The sequence below is a fragment of the Phlebotomus papatasi genome, chromosome 2 (assembly GCF_024763615.1).
Source record: "Phlebotomus papatasi isolate M1 chromosome 2, Ppap_2.1, whole genome shotgun sequence".
Classification (NCBI taxonomy): Eukaryota; Metazoa; Arthropoda; class Insecta; order Diptera; family Psychodidae; genus Phlebotomus; species Phlebotomus papatasi.
This window is the reverse complement of record NC_077223.1, coordinates 47193584-47220804: the sequence shown is the minus strand read 5'-3', so window position 1 is coordinate 47220804 and position 27221 is coordinate 47193584. Positions and strand designations below refer to the sequence as shown.

Below are 27221 nucleotides of genomic sequence, written 5' to 3'. Positions count from 1 at the left end.
ATTATCAATCCATATATAATAAACCAGTTATGAAACTATAACTAATTTTTATCTGAAGTCCAATTGTAGTATTGTTAGCAAATTGCACAATCACAGTAAAAACTTTTGGACACTGACCAAAATATTGGTAAAAATTTTCTTTAGAACAATTTGTTACAGAACAAATATGTACCTAGAAAAGATATTTATTCGTTCCAATATTTTTTCTTTACGATTTTGTTAAGTATAGTGACAATTGTGTAAGTTTTCTTTTACAACCGTTTTGATACAGTGGAATACCTACAAATTTCAGTAGATTTCGTTTTATACAAATTTGATCTGTGAGTTGGAATAGAATTTTGTTGTGCTCTACTGTTTTGTTCCCACTGTCAGGAACAAATTTGTAGATTTTTTTCATAAAAATACTATCCCTACATTTGTAACATATTCGTTTCAAAAATTTTCGGTGTCCGCGGACGATTTAATTTTTGGAACAAAAATCGTTACTATTATGGGGAATCCTTTTGTCTCTCTTAAAAAGTACAAATTTGTTGCTAAAAGTCGAAACCAAGTATAGACATTTTGTTCCAATTATCGGAAACAAATTAATGCAATTTAAAAGATCTCGTCAAAGAAAATTCAGCTTGACAGTGTTTTATACAAACTTGTGCATTACAAAATCGCATGCGAGTGCTGGTAGCAGGAGGAGAAAAAATCTTGGGAATCTCGAATTAAAAAAAAAGTGAAACCTTAAATATTATAGCTTGAAAAATGCCACAAATTTAACGTCCTCCTCGCTGCGATGGTGACTTTCGGAACAAATTAGTTAATAATATTGAGTATCTTTTTGTTACTCCTTGAGGGTACAAATTTGTTCCGAAAATTTTCGATGTCCATGGATGAGCCACGTTGCAGAAAAAAATCGTTTTCATATTAGGTATCTTATTGAGTCTCGTAGAAAGCACAAATTTTTTCCAAAAACTTGTGTGTCCGTGCGCGAGCTAATTTTTGGAACATTATTTTATTAATTATTTATTTTGATGTACCGGGTTTTCTTCGCCATTTTGTACATTTTTCAGTTTACAAGTTTTTAATACAGATTACATTGTGTATGAGAAATATGTCCATTCAGATGCTTCAGTCGTTTGTACCGGGCGGGACTCGAACTCACAACTGTGACAGTCGAGCCGGGGATCACACCGCCCAAGAGCCGAACGCTCTTACCAATTGCACCACGGAACCCCTATTTTTGGATCAAATATAGGTATTCGAGGAGAGATGGAACACCTTTTTTATATTCAATATTACGGATGCGTTTTGAATCCGAGACAAAGACGAATCTCACTGGTTTATCATTTGAAGACTCTAAATTTAAGATATCAATATTAGAAATATATAGATGAAAATAGTCTCTTCAAAAACTAGGATTTAAAAAAAGTTGCATTTTGAGGCACTCAAAAAAAAGTGCGGGTGAGATGGAACACCCCTAATTTTAGCAAAATATTTATAGTTTTTTTTATTAATTTAGAATAGGAGGGAAGTGGTTTTAGACATGAACACTATTTCATTGAATTTATTGGAGTTTATTTTATGTTTTCAATATAAATGATTTATTTTGTGGAATATGTGGTTCATATACTTCGATGGTAATTTCGCTGAGTGTATCAATTCAGTCTTACCAGAAATTTAGGGAAAATAATTTCTAAGATTTACTTGAAAAGATTTTGAAGAACATTGATCAAAATTCACACCGGAAGTGTTGCCAAAACTATTAAGTTCCATCTCTCCTCAACCCCCAAATACACGTATTCTTATGGCGAAATAAAAATTTTTGGCCATTTTTCAGACTTATGAATGAGATGAGTTTAAAAAAAATTTAAATGACAGTATGGGGAGGTGGGGATACTTTGAGCAATAGGGTTACATTGTTATGCGATTTTTTTTGCATATTTCTAAAGCAAACTGGGTTTTAATATATATTGTAATTTGGATAGACAGAACACTTGTGGATATAAATAAAATAAAATAATTGTAGGAGCCAGCTTAATTTAAAAATAGGCAAAAAAACATATAAAAATGTAGACCAAACCCACAGCTCAAAGTAGCCCCATCTCCTCTTATATTAGTTCTCGAAATATTTCAGTTTTCTGTATTTCGTAAAAACTGTATTTTTATAAATTTTGTTGTTTTTATCAGCTTTTCTCGAAGTCAATTTTGTTCTATTTACGATCATTTTTTAGAGCTAATTTCGTGGACCAATTAAAAAAAAAACTTTGAAAAAGATGCAATAATTCTCGAGACGTATTTTGAATAAATGAACTGTGAAGAAAGTTCTATTTCAAAATCGAGTTTTCTATTTTAATCTCGAAATCATGTTATGCTTTTTCGCTACTTTTAGGTTTATTTTGTAACTTCGCGGATCGCGGTGTGTTCGTGGATTTTAGTGGGCAGCGGAATTTTTCGTGTATTTTCGTGGATCACGGTGGTTCTCCCGGATTTTCTCGGATCACGGAATCGTTCACGAATTTTCGCGAACCGCGAAATTTCTCGCGGATCGCGGAATCTTTTGCAGACCGAAGAATTTCTCATGGATTTACGCAGCCGACAGAATTTATTGTGGATTTTCCCGGACCGTGGTTTTTTTCGCGGATTTTTAAAGATCGCAGTATTACTCGCGGATTGCGGAATAGTTTCTGAGCCATTTTGGCATTAAAGTTTTACATGTATTTTTGTGCATTTCTGACAATCGAATTTGCACTCTTCAATTTTCAACGACGAGGTTTCGAGGTTTCCCGTAATGAATCTCAGCTAGCATAAGGTCATCTGGACTTCGATTTTGCCCCCAATTCGAATTTGCAATGAGAGAATCACACATAGCATAAGCCCATTTAGACTTATTATTGACTTTTTTCTTCTCCGAGAAAAATAAATTATATCCGCATATTTTGTAGTCACCGATATTAGCTGGTTTTGTGAAATGCCCATGACGATTGACGATTCATAATTTTTACGATTTTCTACAATTTTTTGAAAGAATGAAACTTATCGTGAAAATCATAAAAATTGGCTCAGCTGTAATTCATAAGATTTCTCACACAGTGGATGAGTTTTGTTGTTTTGCATTTTTTTTCCTCCGCCTGATCGAAAAAACTGCAGGCGTGCTGAAGGTCAGAGAGAAAAGGAAAGACATGGTGAAAAATGCGACCAAAAATCCACGCGTTATCTTGTGGCGAATTGCTGAACAGTTTTGAGTAGAATTTCTCGGAAGCTCGGAAAGCTATCAAAAGCCCATGAAAATTTCCAATTTGCATCATGTTGTTTAAAATATAATTGCAAAAAAACTGTTAGGAGTTTTTCCAATTCTAATGTACCATTTGAAAGCTAATGAAATGTAGATTGGTACAAAAATAATTATTTATTCGGAAAAAATGATATTCTCGGTACAAAGATGCAATGAAAACTGTCATTTTTTGGACAATTTTCAATTGAAAAATACTTGGAAAATTTGTATGAAAAGTGAAAGAAGTGAAACAGGCATTTTATAGAGCATGTCTTTACGAACAAAATTTAAAAAAAATATACCTCTCTATCTTTCATATTCTAGGAGATAATGCAGCCTCTTTGTGGCATGTTTTAGGAGTATACGAATGTTTGGAAAATTATATTATGAAAGGAAAACAATTTTTCAAAAAATTAAAACATAGAATTAAAAGATAATATAAAAAACTACCCTCAGTTAAATTTTCAAGGAAATATCTCAAAAATTGTAAGACTTGATACACTTTTAATTTTGGGTTTTTGTATGGAGCCGCCATTTTCTGGCTTTATGATCCTCTTAAGAGACCTATTTGACCAACATCGTTGTTGATAAAAGATCATTTAATAAAATACATATATATTTTTAAAAACATAGAAGCTCATTATCACAATAAATTTTAACATAAAAATAAATATAAATTTACAATTGGTAAAATGTTATTGTAAAATTTAAATAGAAACCATGCACATGAATCGACATTTAATCTTTACATGTTTTGAAAAGTTTCTGCACAAACTTTAGAGTTTAACATTAAAGTTTCTCTAACATTTTGCCAAAGTGCAAATGTAACAAATTTAAGTATGACTGTATGATAACTTTGCTTGTTGTATGATTAACAAATTGTATTTAGCAACGACTTATAGAAGTTTGTTTATCTAAACCGATTTAAACCTTATAAGCTCAAAATGGAAGTGTTAAAAAACATTCTAATTTATGTAAATATTTCTTCAAAATCTTTTGAAGACTGTGCAAATACCATTTAATTATATTCAAATTATGTTTTATTTGCCTTACAAATAATCTTGGGTAATTAATGCGAGGGATAATTTTTAGAATAATTTATGAATATTTAACAACAAGCAGGTTTTTACATTAAACCTTATTCTTAGGTAGATTTCTTCAATATTGTGAACTCCATATTAAATATATTAGGTGATAGAAAATGTTACTAGTTTTCTACATGATTTACATCAATTACGTTTTATTAAATTATTTTCTAGATAAAAGTCCCTTCGAATTAGTTTAGTTAGGCTATAAAACAATTTTCAATTTCATCACGATTTCCGATCAAGCATTCACCCTTACTTTTGCCTCGCAGAATACATTACAATCGCGAGATAAACGTGATAACTTTTTCCATGAGGCAATTTTCGTGCGGAAGACTGTATGCTATTTTTGGTTATATATATCTCACATTAAGTTCACAATTTACGGTTTATATAAAGAAGCAAAAGATAAGCATTTATAACTTATGGTACATGAGATTATAAATGTGAACAGACTTGGACTTATTGTAAATTCAATTTTCTGCTGAATTTATAGGACATGATGTACAGGAATTTTAAATAAAATTTATAAATAAATATACTTTTCGTAATTTAGAACATAAATATCAATGAAGCGAAAAATGGTATACAATATATTAAAAAATAAAAAAAAACGTTTATGTAAAATTTATCTACTCGAAAATCCTTTCGCAGAGCGTTTAATGTTTTTATGAAGATCTAATTTAAATCTTAAGGATCTTTTACTGATAGGTAATAACTGAATAAAGATAATTGCAATATTTCTAATGGAATCATATTCAAAATACTCTATTGTTTTATTCACTAATAAATTTAAAGGCTTTCCAGAATTTTTTCGTCTTCTTACATTCATCGTTCAAAATGTTCGTTGTTCCAAAAGTTCCCAAAAGTACTTTATCAAAGTTTGTGTCCGATCAAATAATATGAAATTTCGTGACAGCAACAATAGATGAGATTATCATGAGAATTTTACCTAATATTAATGCAAGAAGATGACGAAATATGTTCGGAAATTAAAGAGTATATGGCTGGAAATGGCACTAAAAGAGTGTGTGATACCAAAATAATTAAACGTTTATGGAAAAGGCAAGTAATTGCGTCACGCAATGAGCGAAAAAAAGACCCTTACTCCCTTTCGTAGCCTAAAAGTCCCCGAAGCAGACTTGCAAAGCTTTTGTGGTGGAGACGCCTGGTATCCGGTTTTAATTAATAATACACCACTGAAATTTGTGTTATAAACGAGACCAGCCAGCGTAAAATGTCGAAATCACGTAAAACAGTGCGGTTTGTTGGAACATGAAAAATATTTTGTTGTTCGTTACATTACACGTTAATACCTTTTTGCCGACGAGACGTGGTGGTACGTTCTATTTTAAATTCAACTGTCTCAGTATTAACAAAAAAAATGAACATTGATTAATACGTAGGTGGATATTTCTTTAACATGCAGTGTGAAAATTAAATTGAACTGTCCCCTTGAGGTATTTGGTGGTGAAAAATAAAAAGAATAATCCATTTTTTCTTGTCTGAAAAAGAAAAGGTGTGAGAGAGATGGAGCAAAGACTAACATTAGGGAAATTGGCTCAAGTTTTATTTAGAATTTTCGGTCTAAGAATAAAAGGAAAATGAACAAAAAGGAAAGAATGAAAAACGACTCTTAATCCTTACTCCTCGTTTCGACTTGGCAGACTGTGAAAGCTCATCATAGGAAAAGAACACAAAAGAAGGGAAAGAGGATGTTCTTTAATGAGTCGCAGTACATAGACTCTGGCCCAGATTATTTCCTCCCAGCCCCTTTCATTTGATAAATTCATGTCGGTTTTGCTTTTTTATCATCATCTTTCAGTTCTACCCCATCCAGATCCTCAAATCAATAATCTCTTAATTTCTTAGGTGACTTGTTAATTTTCTTTCCACGTATTACATATTTTTTGTTTAATAATCTTCAATCATTAAGTTTCATATTCAATTATCCAAATGAGAATATAATTTGTTTCATATAATAATATTTTCATCTTTGATCCAAAAAGCGTATTTTTTCGCAGTTCGGGTAATTCAAATAAATTGAATACTTTTTTACATAATTTTTTTCGCCGATATATCTAAGGAATGAATAAATATTTAAAACATTAACAAAGTAATTTCAAGGATTTTGCATTGGTCTATCTTGTCTCCAGAGACCTAGACAATGACTTCTTAATATCAAAATCCATAAAAAAAAATTTTTCAACACATTTTATTTTTTTAATTGTGAATCAGGGTGTTTATAGAGAGTTTTGATTTTTTGGCAAAAATGCGCAGAACTGTCTAAAATGGCAATGGGAAAGCACAATATACCAATTTCATTGTTTCCACAATTCCTGAGTATATTACGAGAGATTTATATTGTTCGAACTCCACAGAGAGAACAAAAATTCATATTTATTTGTAATATATATCGACTTTTCACCCACAAACCCCACGGGGGATCAAATTTTACAAAATGTTAAAATTGTGCAATTTTGAGATTTCTAATGTAACGCTAATTTATGAATAATTTATTATGTCTGTTTATCATTAGACTAAAAATCCAAATTATTTAGTGATTTATAGTTTTAGGTAAAACGCCTATAGGGTAAGAGCTCATAATTTTGACCAGTTTCTAAATTTGGACACTTTGAGGATAAAATTGGACACTATAAATAAATCGATTAAAGTTATGTATTTTTATTCCAATATTTTATGAATAATGAATTCTACCTTAATATTTGTTCTTTTTGGAAGATTTTAACACTAAATACGTTAAATTTTGAATATGATTTGAGTTAAAATTGCTTTGCTGAAAATTCAATGTGAGCAATTTCTTACGAGAAATATCACAGAACTTCGTGTTTAATTCAGTCTTGATTAGCTGTGGTGAAGTAGGGGAGACCGGGGAAGATTAGCCAGCAAATGAAATTTTTCATTTGCTGGCTTTGCATTTTTTGCATTTGCATTTTTTAAAATTGCAGGGGTTGTGGAGAGAGTCTGGAAACAGTAGAACACATTTTATGTTATTGTTCCAAATTCTCAAGCCAGAGAATTCAGATCTTTAAGAAAGAAGTGCTGACACTGGGGGATATCAAAAGAGCGGCAGCTCAGGATATTCTGCAGTTCAGCCACGTTTTAAAAGAATTGGAGTAAGGTTTGTTGGGTAGACATAAGGGGCTCAAATAGAGCCTAGGTGTCTGCAGCCCACAGATCGTACCATGCTCCCTATACAATCTATCTATCTATTTAAATTTTAAAATGTCAAGATGGTAGATTCTAAAGGAAAGTTTCTATGGAGGATGGTATTTTCTACTATCTTTTGAGGCAGTAGAATTTAAAGACACGATTTGTAGAAAATACCATACAAATTTTTCTCGGTGTATATAAATTTAATTTATTAGAAGAAAAGATAACAAATAGAGTTTCGTTTTATTGCTCAAACTCAAAGTTTGAGCAGTAGGTATATATAATCATGTTTTTTTTTTCTAGTTTGTCACCGTTCTGGAGCTTAAGCGGTAAGAAATATCAACTTCTAGACTTCCATGAGCCCCCACCCCTACACTCTAAAAAAAAGTTATCTAAAGACATTTGTTCCCCTTTTTTCCCACACCCTACATTCCCACCAAAAGTGTTCCAGTGATTTCTTTTATTTTCGGATATGTTTTCGAGGTAGTACACGCGAAAATTTCGTCCATAGAAGCCTATACCGGAAAAGTATTCGGGATAGAATTTTCTAAGGTCCGAGTTAAATCGGGGGGGGGGGGGGGGCTATTTTTCAAACCGATTTACTTAAACTTGGAAAGTATACACGTCTGGACTTTTATGGACAAAAAATAACGAAAAACATACTTTACGGAGAGCTCTATCTCCTGCGTTGGAGCATTCCGCAAAGTTGGGACGCTTTGCCATCTAATTTTAGATACTCTACTAGGAGCTTTTTTTCTCAACCTATTTAGGCATGTTTTAGTTCGATGGAAAGGTCTTCAAATCTCTGACTCAGTTTCATAATACCGATATACAATTTTTATCAAAACTGCAGATTATTTGGGAAAATTCTGAGTTGATCTATGAAAAATTGCAATCGGTAAACTTAAAAAATTATGCTGTGCATATGCAAAATATTTAGGGAAACATTCTAACTTGTGAACATAAGGCTTTATTTTTACCAACTCCTGAAGATATGGATAATTGTCAATTTTCGAGGTTTATTTTCCTTATTAGGAGTCCATCTGGAAGATGATTGCCCTCTTATAACACAAAGTAACAATTAAACCACCACGAAAAATTTCTTATTGGAAAATTTTACTGGATTTCTGACCGGTTTACCGGTTCAATTAAAACCAATTAATCAAAGATACCGATTAACAAATTAACTAAACACTAACCATTTTGAAATTAAATTCAATTAATAATTATTAATTGATAATTAAATAAATTGTTGATTAAATTTTATATAAAAGATCATTTACCGATTTATTATCTATTCGAACCGATTCTTATTCTGAAATATAAAACCCTTATTATCTTACCTATTTTTTTATACATTGGTTATTAATCTGCATTTTATAGAGTTTTAAAAATAATGTAACGTTAAAAAACCGCCAGAAGGAATGAATTATTAATATTTATTAGCATGTATATCGGTGAACGAAATAATCGCTTCTAGAGATTACCTATCTTTGAAAAGTATATTTCCTTAGAAAACAACATGTAGTTATGTGGTTAGAATAATGTGAAAAGTTAATTTACCGCAATATGCTCAATGGATTGAAATTAATTGATTTTGAAATGGAATTTCAAACCACATAAATGTTCTGAGAAAGTGCTTTGAATGGGCAATACTCTCATGTACAGTGTTATCTAAAACATTCCTCATGAAAGTAAACCATTCACTTTAGTATCTTAGGACAGAAGGATAATTACACCTCTTGCAATTGAAAATGTGGCATCAATGGCACGTAATCTACAACAAGAAAGACATAGAATGATATACATACCCAGCTGGTGTCTAACTTTCAGTCACCCTGAAATTAAATGAAATATATGTAAGTAATAATATACTATGGAAAATGGGAATTAAGTTATATGTATTTTGGTAACTTTCATTCATTCAGTCAATGTCATCATCATAAAGCGAGAAATACAAAGTTTCGTCTTATAGCGCAATACTATCGAGGATACTCAATATAGAACTTCTGAAGCACTACTCTTACCGTGTCATTTACCTAACCAAAAGACATGGAATTATGAACCAAAAAGGGCTTCCAAATTCACTTTCTCCAGATAATCTACATGAAAAGCCTCCAGGAAGGGATTCAATTCCACACAGATTAGAGAGAATGTATTGATGAATATAAAATTGCTTTAAATTCACCAATATTTAGCCAAAGGATTTCCAAAGTTCCGAAAGAACCCATATTATATGATGGCGGGAAAATGGGAAATTGAAAGCCCCAGATTTGAAGAACAGATATATCGTGTCTTTTGTGCTTGGGTATACAATTTATACGACCAACACAAAAGCCCCATGCACATTGTTGATATCACGTGAAAAGAAATATTCCCCGGAATAAATTTCCTTCATTCTATATGGAGCTGGAAGATGCTAAAGGGGTTCCCTGGAGTGTCACTATGAGATTTTCTACAGTGAACAAACCCAGGTGTTTCAATTGATTTAGTACGACATTTTCTACTCTGTTCCCTAAGTGAAATCCCTTACGATCTTAACATGAAAAATTATAAGTTACGAGTATTTCACAATGAATTCCGTAGAGTTAATCTTAGAAAGTATTTCTGGGTTTTCCTATGAAAACGATTTTCCTTTTATAATAGAATTAGTCTGATTTTGCTATAAAATCCTGTTGCTCTACAATGGTACATTACTTAAAGTACTCTAAAAAAAATCTTTTATTTATTTAAGAACTTCTAATTAAGATTCTCTTTTATTTCACAAAGAATGCAATGAATAATGGAATAACAGTTAAAATATAAGGAAATTCAATTGACGATAAGATTTCAGATCTGAAAAGTATTCTAATGGCAATTGGTGTTCAATCCAGCATGCAGCTGCTACCAATTTCAAGCATGAAATCAAATAAAAATCTTTGCAATGTCTATTGGAAACATGGAAAGAAAAAACTTTATAAAAAGGATAAAGTTTCTCTTGTCCATAGTCTATGTATGTACAAATATTTTGCACTTAAAAAGTTGGTCAACAGAATGAAAATTCCAAAACCTCACAACAATAATAAAAACATAACATTGTAAGTGCATTAACATGTCACAAAAGTTAAAATTTGTTATATATTGTGTAATTCATGTAAATGCAACTCTCCTCAAAGTCTGAAGAGCCAAAAGTAAACTATCGTTTCGAGAATTTTGTCACATGGGCTAGCAAAACAAAACATTTAATAGAATTATTTTATATATGAACTGTACACTGAGAAAAAAACCGGGGTGCGATTAACTTTTTTTCCTCATAACTTTAACACTTTTTAGATGTAAAAATATATCAACATTTTTAATGTTAATTTTACACATTTTTAAGGGTAAAATTAACATGAAAAAGGGTAACTTTAACCCCCAATACACCTAAAAAGCATAATATATACACCGATTTCGGATCAATAATGCAGGGTAAAATAAACATTTCAGGAATGTTATTTTAACTTTTTCGGATTTCTCTCAGAGTATATATTAGTTATTCAATTCTTTATTATTTAGTTCTTTTAGTGGCCTTAAACGAATAGTTTTCGTTATTTCATTTTTTTGCATGAATTCGAATAGTTAATACAAAATCCAATATTTTTTTTTTATAAGCAAATGTTATTAGAGGAATTTAGTGACAATTTAAAAAGAACGGTGCCAATGAATCTCTTATAGGCGATGAAAATTACATTTGTTAGATAGATATGTTTTTATTCTTATTAACAGATGATGAAGACACTTATATAAAATGATTTATGCCGGAAAGATTTTCATCAAAATTTTTATTTTACGTACAAGTTTTTTTTCTGGACATAGGGTAAGTGTACCACATTTCGGCCAGCTTACAATTCCGGCCACTTTTTTTGTTCCTCGAATTTCCATGAAATTTGAGTTTTTACATACCATAGAGATTATACAATGCAAAAAATAACAAAAAATGTCGCTTCGATGAATGAAATGATGTGAAAAAGACATTGGAAGAATTCCGAAAGGGCAAGGAAATATGAGAACGAAGGGGGCCGAAATAAGCCACAAAAGCTATGTTTACATTTTTATTCATTTTTAAATGGATTAAGAATGATTTTAGAGAAAATAAAGACGATAAACTGTCTACGAGGTTCCAAGCCACACTCTTTAAGAAGAAGTAATAAAAAAAATCAATTTGTATTAAAAATGTTATTTTTGAAACTTGAGACTTTGATGTCTGCATGCAATTATACCGAAATTCGGCACACTCACCCTAATAACATCACTCACACAAAACTTAAACAGAGACAGTCAAAATTTTACTATTCAAATTTCTAATTTTTACTGCTCGAACGCAAAGAGAGAGCACTTTATAATCGTCTTTTCTTTTCAACCCGGTCTTTTCTTTTTCGTCCCGGAGCTTAAACGGTAAAAAATATCGACTTCCGGTCTTTGATGACCCTCATTAAAGAACAATACCTCCAGACGTTTTTTCTTTTTCCCCTATTCCCCTCTTCAAAACCATGTTTATTCGGTTTTTGTCAAAATTGACCCAAGCTTTTTAAATTATTTTCGGATACGTTTTAGAGGTAGAGCGGGCAAACATTTTGTCCAAACATACCAATGCCCGGAAAATTCGCCATTGTGAATTATTGATGGTCAAAGGTAAGTAAATCACTTTGGAAGGCCCATTTTTCAACCGATTTGGAAAAACTTGAATTTTTTGGAAAGGTATTGAAATTTCGAACCCGGCTGCATCGGTCTTCATCGATAATGGATCAGTTAAGTACCAATTATTTTTAATTTTCAAATGTTTTTGTGATTTATGAATCAAATTGATCTCTAGTAGACCAACAAGTACCAAAAGATCATACGAAAACCTAATTTAAGCAGAGCTCTATCGCGTGAGTTCGAGCATTCCGCAAAGCTAGGACGCTTTGCCATCTCTTTTTATGAAAATTTTGTCTGTCCCTAATTAAGTTCTTTGTGAGTGATAGTAATATGTTCAGAAAAAAATTTAAACATACATAAAAATAAAAATTTTGATGAAAAGCTTTCGAGCATAAATCAATTTAAATAAGTGTCTTCATCATCTGTTATAAAGATAAAAGCATATCTAACAAATGGTCATCGCCTATAATAACTTCTACACACTAGATAAAAATATGTCCATATTTAGCAGTTTTTTATACACGAGCGTAGGGAATTTTCTGCAATATGGACATACATTTTTAGTGTTCAATGTCTCTATCAATGATAAATTGAAAGCCAATCTTCAAACAGGTAAAATTTTTAGAAGTGCAAATATGAGAAAATGTTCTGTTACAGGCTTTTTTAAATTATTGAGCTTTCAGAGGCTTCGAATGATCGCAAATGACATAGCTGATCCTGCTAAATTATCAGAATTATTAAGTCTTAATACAATACTATAGTATTCATCGTAAACTTAAGCCTTCTGGGTATATTTCTTGGACCATAATTTAATGGAAACAACAACTCAAGATTTTTATAATTAGCTAAAAATCCTCCATCTAGAATAATCGTGGAGGAAAAATTCCTCAGAAATGTCCTAGAAGAGATTAAAACTGATTACAATCGACTGTATTTCTTTATCTTTTTTTTACAAAATAGAAATAATTTAAGAAACAGATAAATTTATTATAACTTTTAACAATAAGAATTTTGAAAATTTATTCCCTAATTTGAAAAATCCAAAGATTGTTACATTACACTTTCTTTAAGTTTGATTATAAAAATTAATTGAATGATAATTTTCGAAAGGATGTCCAGTGATCCAATATTTTTCTACTGTACCATGAAGTTCTATAATAAATTCTATTTTATTCCTCCCTGGGATATTTCAAAGAAGAAAGTCAATATTGGAATAGTTTTGTATCGCTAATTGTTCACAAGACACTTAAGGACATTTTACAGCTATCTGCATATTAAACTTTCACGCTATTTTGAGCAATCTTTTCGCTTCAATTCAGCTCAAGCATCTGAGTACATATATTACATGAGCACTTGTGAAGAAATATCTCCTATTTTGTATATATAAAGCCTTCAAGCTCACAATTGAGCTTTTAAGTCGTATACCAGTATTCGCGTATTTGAGAAAAGTTTAATACCCCACTCCCTATACAGCAAAATTATAGTATTTAGAAACATTTCCTCGATTGCCAGGATAATCATGAACCACGTAACGAACGGTTGATTGAGGATAACTGCAGGAAATTAGTCATTCATTGGAGGAAATAATTGTCATTGAGAATGGGAAATGCATATTGGCAGAGAGAAATACATTTTCTCGTAGTTTAACTGTGATAATTTATGATATGGGAGGGTTCTTTCGGGGATGAGCAAAACTCGTCAGACAGAGTACTACTTCGACACCCACAAAATACACAGAAAGAGACGTTTAAGCTTATATTTATTTTCTCTCACACTTCCCTCTTGAGCTTTTGAGGGAAAAGAACAATGTTTGAATAGGACAATAACTTTCTTCTTACCCGGCATCCCTCAATCCGCGCTAGAACAAGCACTTAATATTGTAGGAGAGTTTAATTATGGATTGTGGTAAATTTATGTTTAGAACCCTAAATTAACATTGAGCAGAAAACACTTACAAAATTATTTTGATAATTTCTTCTAAATATGCGAACGATGAACTATTGCAACAGTATATAGTGTAGATTAATTTACACATCTAATACTTGAAATTAAGTCATTTAAAAATATTTAAAGTTGTGAGATTTGGGTCAGCTAAAATCATAAAGAAGTTACAATTTTTTTTTTAATTTCTGAAACTTTCTGGGCGAGACGGTACACGTAACCATCGATTTTTTGATACTCATAAATTTTTGAAACCATCCCCCAAATCTATGAGTTTGTGAAAAATAACAAAAAAAAGAAAGAGAATAATAGTGAAATGAATTTTGTCTGTTCGCCCGTTATGGCATTTTTGGAAGACAAATGGTAAAGAATAGAGATTCATTACTAAAGTTACAAAATTTATTTTTTCTGAAGCGTGGCAGATATATAATTCACAAAGAAATGGAAAAAAAATAATTTTTCTATTCTCAATAAGGAGAACTTCAAAAAATAGCCTGACTTTGAAACTACACACAATATTGGTTTAGAAATAAGTTACAACTATGCCTTTTAATAATTTTTCAATAATAAGGTTAAGAAACTTTAAATAGGGGAAGTGTGCCAAATTTCGGCCAGCTTCTAATTTCGGCCACTTTGAGTGTAATTTCGGCCAAGCAAATAAATTAATTAAAATTATGTATGTTATTTTTGAGTATTCAAAGAATTCATTTTGGTTTTAAATATTTATTCATTTTAGGATGTATTAACACAAAGACCGTTAAATTTTAAGTATAATTTGAATTTAAATTGCGTTGTAAAAACTCAGTGTGGAAAGAGTCTTATGCCCTAGACACACTTACGACTTAAGCCGAGAGACGGCTTAGTGAAAAATGATAGAAATGTGGTATATACATTATTCCTAAAACAATTATGCTAAGTCGTCTCTCTGCTAATCCTCAGGTCTGTCAGGGCTCTTACAAAAAATATGACAGATCGATTGTGTTTCTAGCAGTCTTTTGATTTGTGGTGAAGTGCAAAAGGTTTCCCTTCGGTGTTTTTCATGAAAATTGATTAGTTTTCATTAAAGATTGTTTCTGTTTATGTTAATAGTGAATCAATAATTAAATTTCGGGTGAAATTACCCAGCTGGATCTCGTATTTCGCGTAAAAAAGTATATACTTTGTACGCGTCTCTCCGGTGAGGTAGTGTTACCTATTCCGGCAACATCTTTTGCTGTCTTAAACTTCTTATTCATTATGTGTTTTTTTTTAATTTCTGAGTTCTACAATGTCCAGAGAAAAAAATCATCCCTTCTATGAAAAAGATGATGTGGAAAAAGACTTGGAAGAGTTCAGGAAGGGTCAATTGCTACGGGAATTTGCGCGTAAATTTGAGATGCTACTCTTCAGGTCTTCAGGAGAAATTACACGGAAGATCTCAGGGCTTGTGGGTCATATAAACGTATTAAACCAAATATTAAACTCGTTCCGTTTGACGTTTTGAAATTTTCTATCCGTTCCGTCACAAAAGGTCGTCAGAAAAAAGGTGGCCAGTATTTCATTCAAAGTGGCCGGAATACTACCCAACCCAAAGCAATGTTCATATTATTATTAATTTTTCAATATTTTAGGAAGTGATTTAAAGAAAACAAAGATGCTAAACTAGTTTTCAAGATTACACACAACCTTCCCGAAAAGAACAAAAAATATCAATATGAATTAAAAATATTGCATTTCAAACTTAGGACTTCGGTGCTTATATGCAACTATGCCGAAATTTGGCACACTTACCCTATTATGTTTTTAACCAATTTATTTTATTTCAAATATTTTCGGAATGTTGAAGATATCTGGGCAGTATCGATAATTTTTAGTTTAATGTTAATGTTCAGTTGTAAAAAATGTCGGACATATTGATTAATTCGTTTATAGTCATCTCTGTTTTTTGTTCCACCCCCCATGCGGCCATCGCCGTCTTAGCGTCGATTCCAACCTCTAAGATGGAATATTTTAAGAACTTTGAAGTGAGTGGTGTACGAATTGGGTAAAATAGATTTTAAACTGGTAAATATTTACAAAAAAAACGACAAAGGAGAAAGTCTCTAACGCGAGAGAGATCTATAAACTCCATAAATAAAAAAAAAAACTGCTTATTGTGAAACAAGTTTAATTATTTTATATATGCATGCTTTCAAACTTCCTTTTCAGCATTACCTTCGTTAATACAAAAAATTGATTTTCATTTTGAGCTTTTGAACGCATTTGCAATTCAATTTTAAGTTGATCTTTGAATTCAAATGAGCATTAAATTTGATATTCGGGATCCTTCTTATATACAAAGATGCGTCCTCTTCGAAAGCTTTTCATAAACATAAACAACATAAACGATGTTGCGATAAAATTAAATAAACAGAATTCAATAAAAGTATTTCTATTATGTTGGGCATTTCTCACTGATATCCTTCAACAAAGCCTTCAGATTTCAATCTCTTAATCAATTTTTGGATATTCTTTTATAAATGGTAATAAAATTATAAAAGAATATGAAAAAGAAATTATGACAATGCTCTTAAAGTGTAAAAATGACTAACAAGTAAAAAAAATGTTACCCATCAAAAAAATGTAAAAAATCTCTGCTAACTCTAATATATTAAAATATTAAAGTTCCAATACATTTTTATTATGCAAATAATTCAAACGATATAGTCATGTATGATTAAGTGAGAGGACATGCAAAAATTCATAAAGTAAATACGGAATTTTACGCTTTTCAACAAACGGATATGACCTAATTTATGAGAAATTTGATCCGTTTGTTTCACATATATTTCTACATATCGTGAGTTGTAAATTCATGTAAATGTAAAAATAATTCCACTAGTGTTAAATAATAGAGGTCCTGCCAAAGGGCACGATACTTCCAAAACAGTTGTCTCTCTTGTGAAAATAATTTGCTAAATGTTACAATAACATAAATTGCAATAAACTTTAGGTCCAATGTAAAACATATTTTAAATTTATTTGGAAAGTGAAATAACTAAAATGTGAATATTCAAGAACCTTTATGATGCTGTACGGAAAATTGCACTCATTTTTTATTTACAATATTTTCCAAAAAGTACTCTTGGAATGCAATGTTAGCAAAAATGCTACTTTTATTCATTGAGAGATATACATACATATTTTCTGACTTGCACAAATATGACGTACAATACTATGAATATCACACAACATACTTTACAGAGCTTAAAACCAAGCTCACAAGTACTTAATATACCCAAAGCTACTTTTCATACTTGCTGAGTAAATATAAAATACATAGTCAAGTGTTGTGACAGGAAAATAAGTTGGGATATTTTTTTCTTGCCAACGCATTTACTTTTAAATAAATGTCTTTCTCCATGTGTGAATGTGACACAAAAAGAAATTTTATAACATGCAAATTTTCTCCTCATCTTTTCCCATATTATTCTCTTGCTCCTCATCAGTACCTTTCGTGCACCACTTTTTTTTTGCATAACATTTAGAGGTGGAATCCTTTAGGTCCTTGAGGCAAACCTACATAAATATTCCACTTTTTCTCTTGTCTTTACCAACCACACGGTGTCTCACCGTATTTTGTCATCAGCACGCACATTTCCCAGGAATAGGAGTAGAAAATAGGAAAAAAGAAAATTGTCTCTTTTGTAACACAAAACGTGCCATCCTGAGGCGTCGCCATCTGATGAAACAATAAGAAAATGAAGAAGAATACAACTCTTGTATCATTAATATGGCATTTAACGTTAGGAAAATAATAAATTGTTTGTAACTTATTTTACGCAACGCAGGGGGCAGTTTTTGATGAGGGCACAAAATCGATTGTACCCCTAAGAACATTATAAAATGTGACAGCAAGTTCGAGAAGAGAAAATCCTTCTTGCGCCTTCGAGAAAACAGCAAAAAACATTCAAAGGAAAATAATGAATCATTAACGTGAACCTTCTTATAGTCAGCCGGAGTTTGAGGACTATATAAAGAAGAACCGTACAACCGTTCCCAAGTTTCTTTAGTTCCTCAGAGATCTTTTGAAGCGTATCATGCTTAACCCTTTTCATAAACAAAATGACATGCTTTAATCAATCAAAACTCCTAGAATATTCACCACCTACAACACATTTTCATATTCCTCACACCTAAAGGAGAAAATTTTGTTATATCCATAACAAAAAGCCATACTTCTCCCAAAAATTAATACATTTTTGAGACGAACAATAGACGAAAATTTCTAACGATGTAAATCTTCTGACAATTATAATTTAATATCATTGCTTATTTCGACAGTCTCTTGCGAGACAATACAGCAACAAGTATATAATTATTATATATTTTGAAAGCTTACTCTATATACCAGCATTGGAAAGACTGGAATTAAAATGGAAAATAAAGTGACTTCAAACTGGGAAATCAATCAAATCCTGAGTAATATTTGCGATAATCATTTTAAGAATGGGGTTTAGACAGATTAATTATATAAATCAAATTTTAAATATATTAAATTTTTCTTTTTTTTTTAATTCAACGTAATTTTTCACCATCGATTTTAATTTAAAATTTCAGTAGGATAAAGGGAATAAGAGCTTTAAAAGCTACAGAAAATTAAGAGTTAGAGTATTCTTTACCAAATCGTATGCCAGGTCTTCAGCCAGAATATTTATTTTATCATTCTTTCTAACTTCTCCTAATACAAACTATAGACACAATCTACCATCCAATATTAAAATTAATATAATGGCACGTTTTAGTAAGTGGCGTTTCTAATGATCCCGATCAAAACCCCCAAAGCCAAAATCCCAAATTCAAAATCCCGAACGTGAAAGTCTCGAATGCCAAAATTCCGAATGAGCCAAAATCCTGAATGAGCCGAAATCCCGAATTCTTAAAAGAGTCATAGCTACTCTCACGATTGCATCGGCATTTCCTGGAGGTAAAGGGAATTTTTTTGTGCCTTGTGAAATTATTCTATACATTATCCTCCATATAATTTCATCCCTTTCAGAATTTTGAACATTCGGGATTTTGGCTTCCGGGATTCTGACTTTCGGGATTTTGGCTTTCGGGATTTTGGCCATTTCGGGATTTGGCGTTCGGGATTTTGACATTCGGGATTTTGGCTGCCTCCGGTTTCTAAATGTCGTGTGAGATTTGTAAAAAGTGGATCTCGAGTCAATTCAAAATAAAGCAGGATAATGTTTAATATTGATACAGTTAAAGATTTTTTGGATTTTTTCCTTACTAAAGAAATGTTTTGGGATACAAAATTATTAAATACTATACTTTTATACAATAGACTCCTCTCTATTGTGAAATGAATTGCTGAATGTATCTCATATTACAGATTGCAATAAACTTTAGGTCGAAACGAAACGAAAAAAAAACTATACTTTTAGTAAGGGTTTTCAATTGTAAATATATTTTAACACTTAAAAAGCCAAAACGTAGAAGCTTTTCACGTTTTTTTTTTTGTTAAAGGAAAAGGAAAAAACCAAGCCTAATAAAATTTTTAGCATATGTTTATACAAATATTGCAAAATGGAGGACTAATGAGCAGTTTACTGGAGCGCTTCGTCGCAATACTCTCTAATTGGAGGGAAATCTAAAGCTCGTAATTCTTGTATGAGAAAAAAAATCTACAACAAAGATTTTCAATTTTCATAAGTGTATTTCGCAGTTAAACAAAAAAGAAACGGAAAAAGTGTGAAAATTTTATAGGAGTTTGTGTTTTTTTAAAAGTGCACATTTTGAGACTAAAATTGACTTTAACACGCTGTATAAGATATTTAAAAAAAATATTTTTTTTTTTAAATACCATTTAGGTTCAACTGTAAGAGATTTTAAAATTGAAGTGAATAAGGTTTTATTCATCTCATTCGGTCCGTAAGTTTTTTCGGTTTTTCCTAATATTTCCCGTTAATTCGAAAAAAATGTCAAAATGATAAGTGGAGAAAATGAGCTTCAAAGTTTTTTTTTTGGATATTCGCTCGAACGCTTGCAAATCTGCTCGGCGCTTTCGTCCCTGTATCTTCAGAAATATTTCGAATTGGCTTCTGTAGTTTTAATGGTATATTGTAAATTAGTTTGTCTATCGATTGTAATAAAAAATAGACCACTTTTGACCTTATAATCCAGGCTTCCCCTTAAACTATCCATGAAATACTAATAAGTGAAAATATAATATTTTTAGTTAAAACATTTATACTCTTAAATAAATCAAATAAAGTGCAGAAATCAAAAGATTCACGTAGTTATACAAACAATATAACAACGAAAAAACAAAGTGCAGGACCTACGTATATCATCCAGGGTAAACTTAAAATGAACTAACAGAATACTCCACCATTTTTAACGTGCTTTTTTTATACAAGATTTCAATAATTGTTATTGCTACAACTTTAAGAAAGACCATAAAAAGTGTTGTTTATGGTTTGTTTGAAAAAGTTTGGAAAAATAAAACTAGTGGGATGTTTTATGTCATTAGTTTGTCCATTCCGCAAAGCTAAGACGCTTTTACTAACTGTTTTTTTAACACTAAATCTACCAAGACACGGTCAAATTGACCGGTTTAAAATTAACATATATTTAAACGGTACAATGTCACTATCAAGTTTTATGAATTTCTTAAACTATACATGTAGTATATTTTTTAGTGTTTAAATTTTAATTTCTTGCTCTTTTCCAAGACAAATTTGTTGAGTACCTATCCTACTCTACGGCGGTTTGTCATTTGACAGAAAAACGATCAAAAACGGTCGGTAGGTTTAGTGTTAAATTCAATCCTATTCAGATGCTGCATATCGAAGATATACAAAATCAACGTATAATATGATATTCTGAGCTTTCTTGAAAGTTTTAAAGCAAAATGATAGGTTTATTAAAATTTTCTTTATTGAAAAAATCATAATGAAAGAATATTAAACACACTACTTTGTCTTTCCACAGTTCAAATATGGCATTCTTCATTGGAAAATTCAAAGATGAAATACAAAAGGGTTTCGAAAAGTGATAAGAAAAGTTCATGAGACTTTTGCATTGTTGGCAGCTTTTTTGATTTTTATATGCATATTTTATGAGGGTGACAGGTGAAGTAGAAAAATTGACCTAGATCGATGGTTGATTAATTGAAATACTCTCTAGGTTGAGTGAATGAGGTACATATACCATATATTAGATGGGTGTAGTGGATTAACATTCATGCTGAGGGTGAATTTAATTTGTGAGAGATGGATGGACGTTAGAGCTTTCGCTACAAAGCTCAAACTTGAACTGTAATATCCTTTCCCAATAGTCTCTGTATTCACAATGAAATGTGGCACAATTAATTAAAATTGAGGAATTAAATAAAGAGAAACGTATAGAAATGGAAAACTTAGAAATAGAGGGTAATGAAAAAAATTAAATGATGTATATGATGCAGGGATAATAAATGATACTTATCGTTTAATTACAAAAGTCAACTTTATCGATTAGTAAGTAAACACATTAACACGCTTCACTAATTCAAAATGAACGATTTATGATGACAAGAATGAGGAAAACCTATTATTCAGTCTCTAATAGTACTCCACTTAACACTTAATTTAAAAGTCCGAGTGAAATGAAAGTTATTTAATCTTATTTTATTTATCACTACAGCCCACAATCCGCCCATATCCTGACACTTTACTCAAGCGACGGCTGCCGCCGTCTTCACAACAACCTTCACGAGTAAACGCCGAAAACCTGCTTTAGTCTGAATCACGTCCATACACAACTTCCATTACAATATTGTTAATTATTGCAATTCCTCCAATTTTTATAATTAAAAGCAGTTTAGTGGGTAGCGTAAGGTGTAGCAAATGGTCGAGATAAGAGGCGACTTGAAAATTAACTAGGATTTTCATGTTGTCGCCAATGAAATTGCAACCATTGCAACCATCTTCATTTAAGTTAAAAATAATCTAACAAATTCTTTTCACATATGCTCGGACTTATTAATTTAAAATATTAAAAAATATAAAAAAATATTAAAAAAGAAAAAAAATATATTAAAAAAGAAAAAAAATTGGCGTAAAATGTCACTTCGGAAATTTTAAGTGTTAAGGTCATACACATTTTTTCATTCAATTCGAAACCCCTTGGTTACCAGCATTGTTGAAGATGAAATAGTATTGTAATTATTTTTTAGCTATTAACTACATAAATTTTCAGTCAATTTTTTTTTCCTTTTTAAATAGAAAAATTCGTATCCATGGTATAAATTTAACATTAATTAAATTTTCATTTAATTAATTAATGAACCGTAGGTACGGGTAACTTTGACACTCCCTGTTCGTAAGCTTTTCTTGATTTCTAGAATTTACATTGAGAGAAATCCGAAAAAGTTAAAATAACATTCCGGAAGTGTTAATTTTACCCTGCAGTATTGGTCCGAAATCGGTGTAAATATTAACCTTTTTAGGTGTATTGGGGGTTAAAGTTAACCTTTTTCATGTTAATTTTAACCTTAAAAAGGTGTAAAATTAACATTAAAAAATGTTGATATATTTTTACACCTAAAAAGTGTTAAAGTTATGAGGAAGAAAAGTTAATCGCACCCTCTTTTTTTCTCAGTGTAAGGATAGTCTTTACCGATCAGACAATTGGTAGATCGGATCGGTAAAGATCATCCATAAGTTTTAGAAATAAAAAAAAGCTTACGAGCAGGGGGGTGTCAAAGTCACTTGCACTTACGGAACAACAAAATAAAATTGCTTTTCTTAGTTAAAGTGGCTAGAAATAAAATGTTAAGTGGTGTAGAACTGCCCTAAACTTCCCGAAATTTGTATTGACTTTAAATTCAATAATAATTACATAAATTTAGCAATTTCGACATTATGTGTGCCAATATTAAGGCTTTTAGTATAACATTAACTGTTAATGGATAACCAAGCGGATTTCCCATGAAAACCACTAATATCCATGAGAACACCATTGAATTTTCCTTCGTGTGGCTGAGTGTGGAAAATTGAGAAAATTCCTGGGCAGAATACTTTGCCAAATATATACAACAATACAAATTCACCAATATTAATTTATCCCGAAAACTATATAATCCCTGCTATCCCAAACCAAAAAGGATAATTGATTTATTGCACATGAACAAAAGGTTCCAACAGTTTACATTTTGTCAGAAAGCTCATATAATTCTAGAAGATAAATTTGGCAAATGTAAATTAGTGGTCCTCAAAATTATGATCATTTCAGGTTCAAAAACTTTTTGTCATGAAAGTTTGTAACATGAGATGGCTAGAAGAGTATACCAAATGAAAATCGCAGTATTGTTAAAGGAAAACTGCTGTGAAAACTCATATTTCACTTTCAACCCACAGAACTTTTGTAATTCCACGAGAAATGCCATCTTGAAGAAAATTCGTATAATATATAGCACTAGAGTATACTAGTATTAGTCCATAAAATTTCGTGCAAAAATACTTTCTCCCCACCATCTTGAAATATTAATCTGAATTCTGTCCGATGAATCGGGCCAAGAAGTTGAACAACAAACTCAAACTTCCATGCTCAAATTTAATATTAATTGTATGTTTTGTATTAATCCAATGAAGGTTTTTGGAAAAGAGAGAAAGACTTGTTTCGAAATGGTAGAGGAAGAATAAATACTTTTAATATTTTAGAGGTGTTTTCTGGGTATTTTCTTATTTGTTTTATGCAAAATTTTACTTGGTATGGAAAATCCCTTAAGGATTTACTGTCTACTCTACATAGAGCTTTCAACCTTTGCAAAAAAAAGAAAAGCCATAAAGGTGTTTAGGATTATGGAATTGAACAGACATTCAAATGGGAATAAAAACGGACTAAAGATGGATTACGAAATATAAAAGATATGGGGAGAAAGTCCTCTGCATTTTCTTCGCCTGAATTTAGTGTACTATTTTTTTCTATACCTTTCCTTTAAAGGTTTAAAGAAAGAACTTTATTGAGAATTTCATTAAAAAAAATGTTTAAATTCGATTCTCGATTGTTGATCTTACTTAAGGTGTTCGTGGGTGACAAACATGTAGGGGAGACCAGGGTAGAATTAGCCACCAAAAGAAATTTTTCATTGCGTATAATTTGTACAAAAAATATTTGTATGAGACTGATAAATATTTCAATGAATAGTAAGGGAAGTATATATTTAGAATAAAGAATGGTTTTCGCAATATTCTTTCGAAGACAAACACTATAAGATACCACTATCTAATACTATACGTGGCTAATTCTGCCCTGGTCTCCCCTATTCTAAATAATTTTTTTTCTACATAATAAAAATAAAATTAATTTAAGATCTTAAGTACATAAAAGTGCAACACGTAATTTGAAATTTTCATAAAAAATTTTAAATATTCAACCATTGGGACCCGATTTTCAGAGACATTTTTGAATAAAACTTACTATGCGGTATTCAAGGTTACTCAGAGTTAATTCTTTTGAAGTCAAGTATCCGAATGTTTCCTGATAGCAGATTAGCTTAACTCGCAGTTGAAAAAATAATTTATAAGCGGATTTTGAAATGAAAATATCACAGCTCTCATGAACTCATACAGGCTTATCCAGGGGCCTCTCGGCATTTCATTTTTCCATACGTTTTTGCATAGAGCCACTGAAGACTATTGGCAAGTTTTTTCCTAAAGAGAATTCACTTATCAGTCTGATATATTTCGAAATCGTGCATTAAAAGCTATCTAAAAATATATATTTTATAATGTTCGCCGAAATAATACAAGAACTACGAGCGAATTTGTTTAATTCGCGTGACAATAGCTGCAAAATTTTTACAAGGAAAAGTGAAAAATAGCTTCATTTTTTATTAGGCTTGATGGGCCCCTGGGGTTATCACTGCGATTCTCAACATATCTCTTGTTTCCCACCCTCTCTATCTCTATCGCGGGAATTTTTATTACTATTTTACTAAAGCTTATTCATTAACCTTTTCTTTAAAAAATATAAAAATTTATATTATTAAAAACTACTCCGGCGACACGTGGTTAATTATATCTGCAGTGGAATTTCGTATTTTTTTTGGCATTATTACACATGAGTTCAAAAACTGATAATGTCAATCGAGCTTTTTCACTCATATCACATGAATTCGAAAATGCAATTTATTGATTTTTTTAATGAAATATAATTTTATATTTATTTTACAATGTTTCGTGAAAAATGTCCATTCAGACACTTCAATCATTTGCAACGGGCGGGACTAGAACTGATAACAGTGACAGCGTTCAGCTCTTATGGGCGGTGTGTGTGACCTCCGGAGTCCGGACACCGGCCAGGAGCCGAACGCTCTTACCAATTGCACCACGGACCCCCTATTTTAATAAAATATCCTTACTTAATTATATTATATTATATATGCAAATACAGTCTGTCTTAGTTGACTTAATTGATAAAATATATTGTTAATTGAATTGTCATAAATCTCAAAAATGTGGCTTCGGACATTGTCACATCTACAGAATCACATTTTCGAAAAAACTCTCCTGAAATTCAAAAGTAATTTGTCATATGGCATTGCCAGAAAGTTACTGAATTACCCTACTGGTCTAAGTTCCTCAATATTAGCACTGTACTCTGATTCTAATACATAAATGTAAGTAATTCGATATATATTTTAAAAAAAAATAATAATGAGCATTAATATCCTCAGGTGATCGCAACGCAGCGTACAAAATATACATTTCATATATTCTCATATAAAAATAGAATTCTTTTGCCAGTTCCCTTTCACCAACAAATCTCTTTGTCGCAATCAATTGCCAATGTAAATTACTATGTGTGCGTGAATGGATTGAATTACATTTTCAACAGAGAGATATGGAATTTTCTCTCCCTCTTCCATTGTGAATAATAAATTATGCGAAATTACAATCTTATTGATGATGACTGTACGTAAAAAAAGGTAAGATGAGAATATGGGGTGCTTTTTGGCGGGAAGTCTACATACATAATGTACAATTGAGGCACACGAGCACACGTGTATATATATATATATATATATATATCACTCACAAAATTGCGTTCTATACAATATAATATGAAATTCCGATTTCATTCCAATTTCATACAAAGTTATATGGGTTTGATTGTACTATATTGTATACTCAGCTAGAGACTTCAGAAAATATTGAGATCATTTTCTCACCCACGCCATAAAGATATACGGATGATATAACTGTGTGATTATGTAAGAAATGTTTGTATATGTTTTATTCATTTCATCTCCACTCACCCCCAACAAGTTGATTTCACTCACATCTTCCTCTTTCGATATGAAATTCTAAACTAATGCACAGGACAATCTCATTGGGGGATGCGGCAATAAATAAGAAAGAAAAACTGTTGGATGTTCTTTAATGCCATGATGACGAGAAATCAAATCTGTGTCTTCCCATACCTTTTTCCGCTTTTAAATTGACTCAGACATTTGATTAATTTATATCTGTCCAATATTTTCCCATACTCACTGCTTAAAATTTTCCTCTTCAGTTTTCTTTCAATATTTTTGTTGTTTTTATAATATTATAGAAAATTTTAAAGGATTTTCTTAACTTTTCAGTGTCCAGTTAATATTAGATTTTAGCTACAATATTTTGGTAAGTATTTTTGTATTATTGACTACCAGCCCAGATAAAAATTTAGTAATAACGGCGTTATCACACTTCACATTAAAATTTTAATGTGATTCACATTAATTGCCGCTTATGAGTGTCCAAATATGTTATTTGTGTCTTTAAGTCACTTAATATTTGGAATTTTTCTATTTATTGATAAATAAGTGGACTTGGCCTGCAAAAATAAGTTAAAATTTACCTACAGCATAAATATTTTTCACATTAAAAAATTAAAGAGAAAATCGCATTAATTTTTCGCATTAATGCTATAAATCAATTTATATCAAATTTTGCGGGCCAAGTCCACCTTTTTATCAACAAATAGATCAAATTTTGAATATAAAATGATTCAGACACATAAATTGCACATTTGGACTCTCACCAGCGACAATTAATGTGAATCATATTAAAATTTTAATGTGCAAGTGTGATAACACAGTAAGGTACAGAGAT

General features: G+C 31.1%; 1 protein-coding gene across 1 annotated transcript in view; it reads right to left on the bottom strand.

The window, feature by feature from the left end:
* The window catches only part of LOC129801357 (protein qui-1), a 144631-nt gene that overhangs the window by 89915 nt on the left and 27495 nt on the right, over nucleotides 1-27221 (bottom strand). The window contains exon 2 of the mRNA XM_055846297.1: nucleotides 9330-9356. The gene's annotated coding sequence lies outside the window, so the exon portion shown is untranslated. The remainder of the gene's footprint in view (nucleotides 1-9329; nucleotides 9357-27221) is intronic.